This window comes from Balaenoptera acutorostrata, chromosome 2, assembly GCF_949987535.1.
Source record: "Balaenoptera acutorostrata chromosome 2, mBalAcu1.1, whole genome shotgun sequence".
Taxonomy (NCBI): domain Eukaryota; kingdom Metazoa; phylum Chordata; class Mammalia; order Artiodactyla; family Balaenopteridae; genus Balaenoptera; species Balaenoptera acutorostrata.
The window spans coordinates 46,287,252-46,300,561 of NC_080065.1; the positions used below are offsets into that span (position 1 = coordinate 46,287,252).

The 13,310-nt window shown below is 36.1% G+C and overlaps 1 protein-coding gene across 6 annotated transcripts in view; it reads right to left on the bottom strand.

Moving 5' to 3' along the window:
* Positions 1-13,310, bottom strand: part of SLC38A9 (solute carrier family 38 member 9) — a 104,849-nt gene that overhangs the window by 66,468 nt on the left and 25,071 nt on the right. Inside the window, exon 1 of one of the 6 annotated variants that reach the window (XM_057540684.1) lies at positions 2,332-2,464. The exons of the other annotated variants lie outside the window; for them this stretch is intronic. The gene's annotated coding sequence lies outside the window, so the exon portion shown is untranslated. Of the gene's footprint in view, positions 1-2,331; positions 2,465-13,310 lie in introns of those variants that run through there. 6 annotated transcript variants of the gene reach the window in all.

Consider the following 13,310-nt stretch of genomic DNA (forward strand, 5'->3'; position numbering starts at 1 on the left):
AAATAGAAAAAGAGAGAAAATGCTTATGAGCAATAATGGGAGTAAGAAGATTGTGTGATGCTGGGTATGTATAGAGTACATAGAAGGGGAAACTAAACCACGTCTGGCAGACCACTGAGGAAGCTATTGTTGAGGTGAATTCTAAAAGATATAAAGGAGTTAATCAGGGACAGGGAACAGAAGGAAAGAAACAGTGCTTCAAAGAATGGAAAAGCATGTAGAAAGAACCCAGAAAAAGAGCACAATATATTTTTTTAAAACTATAAGTAGTGAGAAGAGAAGTAGTAAGAGATGAGGTAAACCTGGGTTAGTACATGGAGGACTTCACATGCCAACAAAGACATAATCCTAAAGGGAAGAACTCTCAGCCTCCTTTGCCGACTCCTTCTCAAACCCCCAACCCTTAAATGTCAGAGTAACCCAGAGTTTAATCCAGACATTTTCTCTTCTCTATCTACACTCAATCTCTCGGTGGATTCATCTAGTTACATAATTTTAAATATCATGTGTACGCTGATGGCACTCAAACTATTATCTTCAGCCTGAACTCCTGATTCATATATCAAACTGCTCTCTGTTACCTCTCCCCCACCCCACCTCTAGGACTTCATTGTCTACCACACAAACCACAGTAGTTTCCTCACCATTCCCGACACACTGCAAGCATGTACCTACTTTAGGACCTTAGTTAATAATTTCAGGTATAAACAAAGGCTCTGAAGGCCTTTTCCCTAAATATTTTCATGGCTTGCTTTTTTACTTCTTTCAAGTCCTTCCTCAAGGTCCCCTTTCTCAATGAGGCATTTGGCTATCCTTGTCACCATATCTAAAATTTCAACCCCTCTTCTCTATCCTTGTCATTTCCTATACACCATCTCTGCTTTTCTGCCTTACATTTTCTCTTTAGCATTTATACTACCTAGCATAATACATATTTTTTATTTATTATTCATTACCTCCAGTAATATAAGTTTCATGAGGGCAGGGATTTTTGTCAATTTGGCCACTACTATATTCCCAGGGCCTAGAATAGTACCCGGCATATCATAGGAGCTCAATAAAATGTGGTGAATAAATGTATTTTGAAATAATTTTAGACTCACATAGAAGTTGGAAAAATAGTACAAAGAGCTCCCATAATATACTTCATGCAGGTTCCCCCCAATGATGACATCTTATATAACCATAGTATGATCATCAAAACTTGTACTACTTTTATAATCAGAAAAAAAGTTAATAAAAAATTATAAGTGTAATGCTTTTAACTTTTCTTTAGTTTAAAAAAATTTTAAATATATATCTGGGGGAGAAATGATGGAGGCAATAATCAAAAGTATCAAATGCTATAAAAAATGAGAAGCAGCAACCTATAAGAAAATCAATTTATTGTGGTATCCTCAAGCAAATTAAAGACTTTTTCAGGGTTAGAGAATGACTGTATCAAGTGCTACTGCTAAGTCAAATGAGATGAGGACTAGTTGATGAAATGGCCACTGGTAACCTGCATGTGAGCAGTTTCAGTGGAGTGGTTAGAACAAAAGCTTGCCTGAACTGGGTTCAAGAGAAAAATGTGGTATGGTGAGCACAAATAATCCTTGCAAAGAGTTTTCCGTAAAGAGGAAAGAGAGCAATGAAATGGTAGCTGAAGAGGTAAGTGTAAATACTATAGGAAATATTTTAAAAGCATAAAAAATATAAAAATCACCTATAATCCCACAACCAGTAATCATTAATAACATTTTACCAACCTCAATCTCTTGGAAAAAAATAGAATGAGATACCACTATATGTTCATCAGAATGGTGAAAACTTAACAATCTCGCAATATCAAGCACAAGTAGGAGGTAGAGCAATGGAAACTCTAGTGGGAATGTAAGTTGGTATAATCCCTATGGAAAACAGTCTGGCACTATCCAGTGAAGTTGATTATACACATACACTACCACCAAGCAAATCCACTCCCAGGTATATATCACAGAGTTCTTGCATATGTATACCAGGAGACACATATATTAATGTTTACAGAAGCATTCTTTGTAAGAGCCCCACACTGGAAACATCCCATATGTTCTAAAGTAGAATGGATAAATAAACTGCAGATACTTACAGAATAAAATGCTACAAACCACTGGCAATGAAAGTAGAGTCATATACAACTTGGATGAAAATTATAATGCTAAACAGAAGTCACAAAAGAATACATACAGTGTGATCTCATTTACATGAGATGCAAAAACAGGTAAAGCTGAATTCAGTATTTAGGGATACACAGACAAAAAATTATAAAGAAAAGTAGGAAAATGATCACACAAATGTCATGAGAGTGATTACCTGTAGGGAGGAAGAGGGATGTGCTTGGTGAAGGACACATGGGGAACTTCTGGGGTGCAGCTAATTTCTAGACCTTGTTGTTGGTTGGATGGGTGTTGGCTTTATTATTTTTTTAAATTGAACGTATGTATCATGCACTCTTCTGTATATATGATATATCATGTGGTAAAAAGAACTTTAAAAACAAATATTAAAGTAACATATTCTTTCAAAATTTAGTAATGAGACCAAGAGGGACTGAAAAAATCTTGTGTACCATACAGAAATTTGCTGGTTATCTTGTGGCAAAATATCTTAAAAATTTGTCAAACTTAAGTATGAAGGCAATACTTTTCTTCTATAAAAAGACAACTGTTCCAAATTTGTTGACCTCTTCTATGATGACTTGTGGCTATCGACAGTATGCTATATAAGTACACAGCAGGTATCAAAAACCAAAATAGCCGCCCACATATCTAATCTATCTCCCTTCAAGATAAAGATATTTTAACAAGGACTGAGAAAGCAGTTGCTCTTAAAAAAACTCACAATATACAGAGAATATTCTGATAATAGATGTTTAAAAATGTTTCCATTGTTACATGATTTTATTGTTGAAAATAATGTCTGTCACCAATAAAAACTCAAAACTGCAGTTTTATAGACATGGAATAATTGGTCGAGAAAAACAAGGACATTCCTGAAGTACTGTATTTAGCTCCCCTCCAATGGAGCTTTCAGACCAGCTAGGCAGCTCCTGCATTCTGGCCAGAAGCCACTGGGTTGTAACAGTTTTGATTTTAATCCCAGTTAACCTGGGAAGGATGATTCTATTAATTTCTCCCCTTCCCTGAGCAAAGAGATCAGCTGCTTTCTGAAGGCTCTCTCTAAATCAATGCTTTTTTTTTTTTGAAGCAGAGGAGAGGTCGGAGGATAGACTGGAGAGAGAACCAAGAAAGGTGAACAAAGCTACTGGTTGTTTGCAAATTAACAGTATTAAGCCAGTAAAAATAGGAGTATTTTGGACTTTAAAAATAACATGGGATACCAGAATACACAAACTAGCACAGCAATCACTAAATGTAAGAACTGAGTCATATCAAGGAGGATAAATTTAACCAGGCAAATTTCAACAAAAACTTCCACATAATTGTAGGATGAGCAGAAATGAATTTCAAATCAGCTTGAATTACTATTGTGGCAAGGTGTTATAAGAGTTTCAAAAATAATAAAGCATATTCTATTTACTGTTAATATCATAAAGTGAAAACAAAAGTTTTAATGTACTGTTAATAGATAAAATTTAAAGTTAATTTTATCAAGATCATTATATCTTATAATTTAAAATTTTCTATTTTTATGTTTTATAATATACATAATTTATAAGTACAGAAGTACATGTATATAATTTGCAAACGAACACACATACACACACATAAATAGATACAGTCCCAAAGTTTTAGGTTGTTATTATTTTTTTAACTGATGAGGATGATATGAAAAAAGTAAATGTTAATAAACACCTGGTTGAAGGTTATGGGTTCTTTATTTTAGAATTCTAAGCTTTTACTAAGCCATGAGTAGACATCTTCATTAATGACATATGGACAAAGAACTTGACCTGAATATTAATTCTCAGGGCTAATTAAACTATATGTTTAATTAAATGCAGATTCTGCTAAGAATGAATTTAAAAATTCTTTCAATGCAATTCATGCTTTCAAATTTTGGTTTTTAAAAACACATAAATTGTTTTAATTCTACTGTCCTGAAAACAAACAATCTCTTCTTTCATGGTCACAAAATGATCAGTAACAGAAATGCAAAGGTTTTTTTGTTTGTTTTGCTTTTAGTATCAGCACTGGAATGAGGCTAAAAGAATTATATAAACATCAGGAACTTTCAACAAAGTTAAGATGCTAAAACACCTGTAAGTAAATACAAACATAACAGTTCTTTAGTTTTTCACTAGGTTGATATAAAACAGTAACAACACCACCATCACCACATCCTATCTTCTATCTAGAAAAAGCAGTTCCAGTGGAACATACTGACTGACATTCCACAAAGGAAGATTAACAACACTTAATTATAAATTATAATTAAGATATACTTAATTATATACTTAGTTATAAATAATTATTTATATTAATTATAAACAAATAAATTACAGAGACACTGTAGGCTTCAACCTGTAATGTCATGCCAATTATTACTCTCCTTCTTACACAAATCTACCAAAAGAATTTCTGGAAAAGAAATGAAATTTCTAGTTTCAAAACCTAGTTATTCCCCATTAAAAAGAAAAAAAAAAAAAAGCAGGGAAGAAGAAAATTGCCAGGCCAGCATTTTAACTAAAATTTCCTCAAAAACTTGAAATGTAATGAAAGAAGGTAAATATTTCAGTAAGTATATATATTGAGATAAATCTTATTTTTAATATATACATGTGATTCTTCGGATGAACACTAAAATTGCTTTCTTCATTATCTTAATTCTGTTATCTAGAAATTGAAAACACAGAAACCAAAATTCATCTACTCTTTAAACAGACTACCAAAGAAAAAGAGCCTCTTTCTTATTCTTCTTCCATAACTTAAGAAAGGGATACTACTTATCATGCGTTAGAAGTCTTTATCGTGGCTCCCAAGAAAGGTAAATGGGCTAAGAGAACTTCTGCTTTGCCACTGGAAAGACAGCAACAAATCGTCTACACAAACTGGCCTTTCAGGTGACCATGGCTGTATTTTCAACCCAGATGGCAAATACTGTAGTAGTCTGACCAGAATCCATTGTTGGTTGTATGACATGTTACTCCGCAAACCAATCCCAAAATAAGAGAATAGACTGATAAAGGCCAAGAGTCCAACGTGAAACCTGCTGCCAACTGGCTCTTACCAACTTTTACATATAGGAAAGTTTTATAAACAAAATATAAGATGTTTTAGTAAAAAAGAAAATAAACAGTGCTAGAAAGGGGATTTTGAAACAGGAACTTTCACATATTGCTGGTAGGAGTATAAAGTGGCACAACCTTTCTAGAAAACAATTTGGCTATATATATCAAGAACCTTAATTGTGCTTTACATCCTTTTATTCTAATAATTATACTTTTGACACTCTATCAGAAGAAATCAAAATATGGTTTAAATACGATATGTAGAAAGCTGCTAATCAAAGCATCATTTAAAATAATTAAAATTGTAAACAGCTTAATAGTTAAACATTGTTAAATTATGATATATTTAAATAATACATATTTATTTAAAATGATATTCAGAAAGAATATGGAAAATTGCTTACAGTTTTTTGGGACATTTCAGTGATTCTTAAGAATAATTTTTATTGTAAAACTTTTTACTATTCCTTGAAACCTGGTACTTTCCCCTTATTTATCACTCTTAGCTTCAGTCACTATCTCTAGAGTTTATGGCAGTTAAACTCCTTGGATGACCTTGCCAAAGAACTCTAGGCTTGCTGCAGGGGCATGAGGTTCAGGGGGAGCCTAGAGATTGTTTTGTTGTCCAAAAGGCTATTTTGATTACAACAACTTCATTAAAAGCAACTGTGAGGGTGGAGTGAAATTAAGGTGAGTGGGCCTCACTTTTTTAACTTCTCTAAAAGCATGGCAAGAGGTATCCCTAGGGGTCACAGCAATAGGAAGTACCAGTCCCTATGGTTGCTTACACCTGAGTCCAGAGTCTCTCCTTGCAGACTAGAGGTTGGTAGTCACGGACATAGGACAAATCTGGTCCATGGCCTGTTTTCATAAATAAAGTTTTATTGGAACACAGCAAGGCCTGTGCAATTACGTGTTATCTATGGCTGCTTTCGCTCCACAATGGCAAAATTGAGTCCATATGCCCACAAAGCCTAAAATATTTACTATCTGGCTCTTTACAGAAAAAAAAGTTTGCTGACTCCTGCCCTAGACCACTGAATGTTCTTACACAGAGCAATGCCTGCACCGAAACCCCCAAAACACCTAGCCATCAGTACCACAAATGACCTCATTCTACTCCTGACTGGGCTTGGCCAGACCCTACAGCATAGTTACTCGCTGGGATATGATCCCATGGGTTCTTTGTAATGCTGGATCAGGATGGGTTAAATCAGTATTTTTTTCCTAATGAAAATTGAGTACTGAGTTAAAAAGAAAAAAAAATATGTGTGTGCGTTTGTATATATACATAAAAAGTCAAATATTTATAACCCTTCATCATAGTGATTCCCCCCCACCTTTTTTTCTGCTGAGTGTCCATCTCCTTCCCCAAAGTGTCTGGCACCAAAAAGAGCTTAGTGAATGTTTACTGACAAAAGGAAGGAATAGAAGAACAAAAGGAAGGGAGGAAGGAAGTAGAGAGGGAAGGACAGAAGCAGAGAACAAGAGAAACAGGTAGGCAGGCAGGCCGGCAACTAGGGAATAGCTTACAGAAGTAACAACAGCACGCAACAGAAATTTAAACTGAAAAAGTAGCACATTAAATTGTATATAGTATATGAGCTCATAAAATATCATAGAAAAGGATAGAAAAAAAATACTAAAATGTTTTAACAACACTTGCCTCTATGTGATGGGAATATATTTCTTTATGCTTTTTTTTCCAGAACATTCTCTATACAAGAACAAAACAAAATAACAAAACAAAACATCCCCTAAATAGAGAAAAAAGATAATTTGTATCATCCTATAGAAGCACAGGTGATTTAAACATTATTTTTAATAAAATGGGTTTTTCATTTTGTATATATTATTTTTATCCTAAATTATAGGAATGCTTTATTTTCTGAATAACTTTTTTTCTCATTATAAAAGTAGTACATTGTTTATGTTGAGGATAATATAGAAGTTATAGAAGAAAATAAAAACCACCCATTAGAAATAATCAGTTAGGGCTTCCCTGGTGGCGCGGTGGTTGAGAATCTGCCTGCCAATGCAGGGGACACGGGTTCGAGCCCTGGTCTGGGAAGATCCCACATGCCGCGGAGCAACTAGGCCCGTGAGCCACAACTACTGAGCCTGCGTGTCTGGAGTCTGTGCTCCTCAACAAGAGAGGCTGTGACAGTGACAGGCCTGCGCACTGCAATGAAGAGTGGCCCCTGCTTGCCGCAACTAGAGAAAGCCCTCACACAGAAACGAAGACCCAACACAGCCAAAAATTAATTAATTAATTAAAAAAAAAAAAAAAAAAAAGGACTTCCCTGGTGGCACAGTGGTTAAGAATCTGCCTGCGAATGCAGGGGCCACAGGTTCGAGCCCTGGTCCGGGAAGATCCCACATGCCGTGGAGCAACTAAGCCCGTGCGCCACAACTACTGAGCCTGCGCTCTAGAGCCCGCAAGCCACAACCACTGAGCCCACATGCCACAACTACTGAAGCCCGCGCACCTAGAGCCCATGTTCCTCAACAAGAGAAGCCACCGCAATGAGAAACCCATGCACCGCAACAAAGAGTATCCCCCCCTCACCACAACTAGGGAAAGCCCGTGCACAGCAACCAAAACCCAACACAGCCATAAATAAATAAATAAATAAATAAATTTATAAAAAAGGAAATAATCAGTTAACATTCTAGTATATTTTCAAATGAGTGTAGACCCACATACGTTCATACAGGTGCACACACACACGAAATTAGTTTTACTTGTTTTTGAACTTTACATAAAGTGGAATCACACAATATGTATTTTTCTGTCTAGCTTCCTTTGCCAACATTATCTTTCTGAGATTCATCCATATTCTTGCATGCAGCTGTAGACTGTTAATTTTCATAGCTGTGTAATATTCCATTACATGAAAATACAATTTATTTAACTATTCCTAGTTGGTGGGTATCTGGGTTGTTTCCAGTTTGGCACTCCTATGAATAACTCATAATCTGTATTTTTGTACATGGCTCTTGGTGAAATGTGCACACATTTCTATTGATTATAAACAGCGTATACTCAATGTTAGCAGATAATTACAAACCCTTTTCTAAACTGATTATGCTAATTTACACTTACTCTAGTACTGCATAATCATTCCCATTGTTCTACATCCTTGCCTTGATTTGTTTTCATCATTGATTGATTTACCTTAGGTTACTGTTTTTTTGTTTTTGTTTTTTTTATATATTTATTTATTTATTAGTTTTGGCTGTGTTGGGTCTTCGTTGCTGTGTGTGGGCTTTCTCTAGTTGCAGCGAGCGGGGGCTACTCTTCATTGCGGTGCGCGGGCTTCTCACTGTGGTGGCTTCTCTTGTTGCAGAGCACGGGCTCTAGAGCACATGGGCTCTAGAGTGCACGGGCTTCAGTAGATACGGCGCGTGGGCTCAGTAGTTGTGGCTCGCGGGCTCTAGAGTGCAGGCTCAGTAGTTGTGGTGCACGGGCTTAGTTGCTCCGCAGCATGTGGGATCTTCCTGGACCAGGGCTTGAACCCGTGTCTCCTGCATTGGTAGGTGGATTCTTAACCACTGAGCCACCAGGGAAGCCCAGGTTACTGTTTTTTGATTTTTAGTTTTTAGTTTCAGATTTTCCATTTGGTTATTTTTTTATTCAATAAATATTTTCCATGAATTTGGTTCTTTTTTACATTTCTAGCCAGTGCCAAAATTCTCAACCTTATTTCAATTTCCCTGAACATACTAAACATAGTCTTTAAAAAGTCTGTTTCTCAATAAATGCTGGAGAGGGTGTGTAGAAAAGGGAACACTCTTGCACTGTTGGTGGGAATGTAAATTGATACAGCCACTATGGAGAACAGTATGGAGGTTACTTAAAAAACTAAAAATAGAACGACCATATGACCCAGCAATCCCACTACTGGGCATATACCCTGAGAAAACCATAATTCAAAAAGAGTCATGTACCAAAATGTTCATTGCAGCTCTATTTACAATAGCCAGGACATGGAAGCAACCTAAATGTCCATCATTGGATGAATGGATAAAGAAGATGTGGCACATATATACAATGGAATATTACTCAGCCATAAAAAGAAATGAAATTGAGTTATTTGTAGTGAGGTGGATGGAGTTAGAGTCTGTCATACAGAGTGAAGTAAGTCAGAAAGAGAAGAACAAATACAGTATGCTAACATATATATATGGAATCTAAGGGAAAAAAAAAAAGTAATGAAGAACCTAGTGGTAAGACGGGAATAAAGACACAGACCTACTAGAGAATGGACTTGAGGATATGGGGAGGGGGAAGGGTAAGCTGTGACAAAGTGAGAGAGTGGCATGGACATATATACACTACCAAACGTAAAACAGATAGCTAGTGGGAGGCAGCCACGTAGTGCAGGGAGATCAGCTTGGTGCTTTGTGACCACTTGGAGGAGTGGGATAGGGAGGGTGGGAGGGAGGGAGATGCAAGAGGGAAGAGATATGGGAACATATGTATATGTATAACTGATTAACTTTGTTATAAAGCAGAAACTAACACACCATTGTAAAGCAATTATACTTCAGTAAAGATGTTTAAAAAAAAAAAAAGTCTGTTTCTGATAACTCCATTATCTGGATCATCTGTCAGTCTTCATTGTGTATCAAGTCTCTTAATTTCTAATCATGTTGTCTCATCCTCTCTTATGCCTAGCTATTTTTGATTACGTACCTGGCATAATACTTAATAGAATTCTAGTATACAGAAAACAGTATAAATAAGTTGAAGCCTAGAATAATATTTTCTTTAGAAAGGGTTTACATTTGCTTTTGGGAGCTTATTTGAGACATTTAGCAGTCCTAGATTACCTTAATCCAGTTTTAGGGATTGAGATGAGTTAAAGTTGAGCTACAGTCCCTGAACAAAGGCCATTCTATTTCCAGTTCACTCATATTTCTAGGCTTATAGACCTTAGGGCCTCCAACCTAAAGTTTGCATGGGGCCTACCTACTATTAGTGAACCCTGGATTCCAGTTTTTCTCCCTCTAGCCTTGTAAAGCTGTTGAAAGCTCTGTCAATTTAATAGCCACCCAGCTAATCAACTGGAATTGGCAGATACCCTTGAGGAAATGCTGGACTCCCCTTTCTTGGTTTCCTCCTTCTTCTTGATCTAGACCCCATTATTCTTCATTGTTTTATCAGTTCTCCCATGTCTTTAGGCAGATTAAAAACATTTTTTTTGGTCAGTTTTTCTAGTTATTCTCAGCAAGATGGTTGGTCCAAATTCCTTAATCTGCCCTTGTCATAAGCAGAAATCCCCCATGCCCTCTTTAATTAAAAAAAAAATTATTAGGATATTAATTCACATACCATAAAATTTACCCATTTAAAACGTACAATTCAATAGTTTTTAGAACATTTATGGAGTTGTGCCTCCATCACCATAATCAATTTTTGTTTTTTGTTTTTTTTTTAGCTCTGCCATGAGGCATACAGGATCTTAGTTCCCTGACCAGGGATCGAACCTATGCCCCGTGCATTGGAAGCAGGGAGTCTTAACCATTGGACTGTCAGGGAAGTCCCACCATAACCAATTTTAGAACATTTTCATCAACCCCAAAAGAAATCCTGGACTCCATTATCCCCCCTCTTCAGCCCCTGGCAGCCATTAATCTGCTTTCGGTCTCTATGACTTTACCTAATTTAGACAGTTCGTATAAATTGAATCAGACAATATGTGTCTTTTGTTGTGTGGTCTCTTTCACATAGAATGGTTTCAAGGTTCATACATGTTGTAGCATATATTGATATTTTAATTCTTTTTTTACAGTCAAATAATATTCTGTTGTATGGATATATCACATTTGGTTTATACATATATCAACTGAAGGACATTTGGATTGTTTCCACTTTTGGCTATTATAAATGTTATGGACATTTCTTTATATTTGTGTGGACATGTTTTCAATTCTCTTGGGTATATACCTAGGGGTGGAATTGTTAGGTCAAACGATAATTCTATATTTAACATTTTTAAGAATTATCAAACTGTTTTTCAAAAGTGGCTATACCAAAAGAAAAAAAAAAGTGGCTATACCAGTTGCAAAAGGAGTCACGGGTATGAAATGAATAGTATGGGGAATATAGTCAGTGTAATAGCTTTGTATGGTGACAGATCGTAACTAAACTTATTGTGGTGATCATTTTAAAACGTACAGAAATACCAAATCACTATGTTGTGTAACAGGAACTAACATAGGCTGTATGTCAATTATACTTCAAAAACAAACAAATTCATAGAAAAAGAGACCGGATTTGTGGTTACCAGAGGCAGAATGAGGGTGGGGAATGCATGAAGGCAGTGAAAAGCTACAAACTTTCAGTTACAAGATAAATAACTACTAGTGATGTAATGTACAACATGATAAATATAGTTAACAATTCTGTGTGTTACAGATGAAAGTTGTTAAGAGAGTAAATCCTAAGAGTTCTCATCATAAGGAAAAATATTTTTTTCTATTTTTTAAAGTTTGTATCTATATGAGATGGTGGATGTACACTAAACTTACTGTGATAATCATTTCATAATGTATGTAACTCAAATCATTATGGTGTATACCTTAAACTTATACAGTGCTGGATGTCAGTTATATCTCAAAAAAACTGGAAGGAAAAGAGAGTGGCCATACCATGTTTCAATCCCACTAGCAACGTTTAAGGACCATGTCCTCTTTTTAAGCAATTATTTTTAACACCCAAATTTACTAGCCTTAATAAAATAGACCAATTATTCTTCAATAAAGCTGAAATAAATAAAATAGAAAATATTTATAAAAACAGGGACTTCCCTGGTGGCCCAGTGCTTAAGAATCTGCCTGCCAATGCAGGGGACACAGGTTCGAGCCCTGGTCCGGGAAGATCCCACATGCCGTGGAGCAACTAAGCCCGTGTGCCACAACTACTGAGCCTGCGCTCTAGAGCCCGCAAGCCACAACTACTGAGCCTGTGTGCTGCAACTACTGAAGCCCGCGCGCCTACAGCCCATGCTCCACCACAAGAGAAGCCACCGCAATGCAAAACCTGCGCCCCAACTCCCCGCAACTAGAGAAAGCCCGTCCGCTGCAACGAAGATCCAACACAGCCATAAATAAATAAATAAATAAATAAGAAAAATAATAAAAAATAAAAATAATTCTCTAACTATAATAAAAGAGAAACAAAATAAAATATAATAAATTAATCTAAATTTTAATATGTAAGTCGTAGGGCATAACAACAAAGACAGAATGAACACCAATGCCTACATCAATTTATAATGAATAAGACAGGATTTAAGAGAAGATTAAGCTATTCTACAGAAGAGGTATAAGAAAATAAAAAATCAGAGGTATTGGTAGATATAAAAACTCGTGTTAGAATAAACAAGTCATATATGAATTTGAGGAAATGCAAATTTCAATTTGATGAAATTCAAATTCAAATATGAGAGACATGAATTGTTGGAATTCAAATTCAAATTTGAGACAAATTACCTTAATTGAAGTAGTGAGAACATGCCAAGATAAACTATAAACTAACTGAAATAGAAGAAATGAGGAAGTGTGATGCTGTTGCAATGAAATCAGGCTTTTTAAATTAAGTGCAGCACCAAAGTAATTTTCTATATTACTGTATAGAAAACATATTTCCTCACTTAAAATGTTGAGGCATTCACTTATCTCTTAATATTTAAAAGATCTTGGGGGCTTCCCTGGTGGCGCAGCGGTTGAGAGTCTGCCTGCCAATGCAGGGGACACGGGTTCGAGCCCTGGTCTGGGAGGATCCCACGTGCCGTGGAGCGACTGGGCCCGTGAGCCACAACTACTGAGCCTGCGCTTCTGGAGCCTGTGCTCCGCAGTGAGAGGCCACGATAGTGAGAGGCCCGTGCACCGCGATGAAGAGTGGCCCCCGCTCACCGCAACTAGAGAAAGCCCTTGCGCAGAGACGAAGACCCGACACAGCCAAAATTAAATAAATAAATAAATAAATAATAGTAAATATATATTAATATTTAAAAAAAAAAAAAAGATCTTGGAAACCATACCTTGTGACAAAGGAATACAGAACAGATTGCAAGAAGAAATCTTAAAAAAA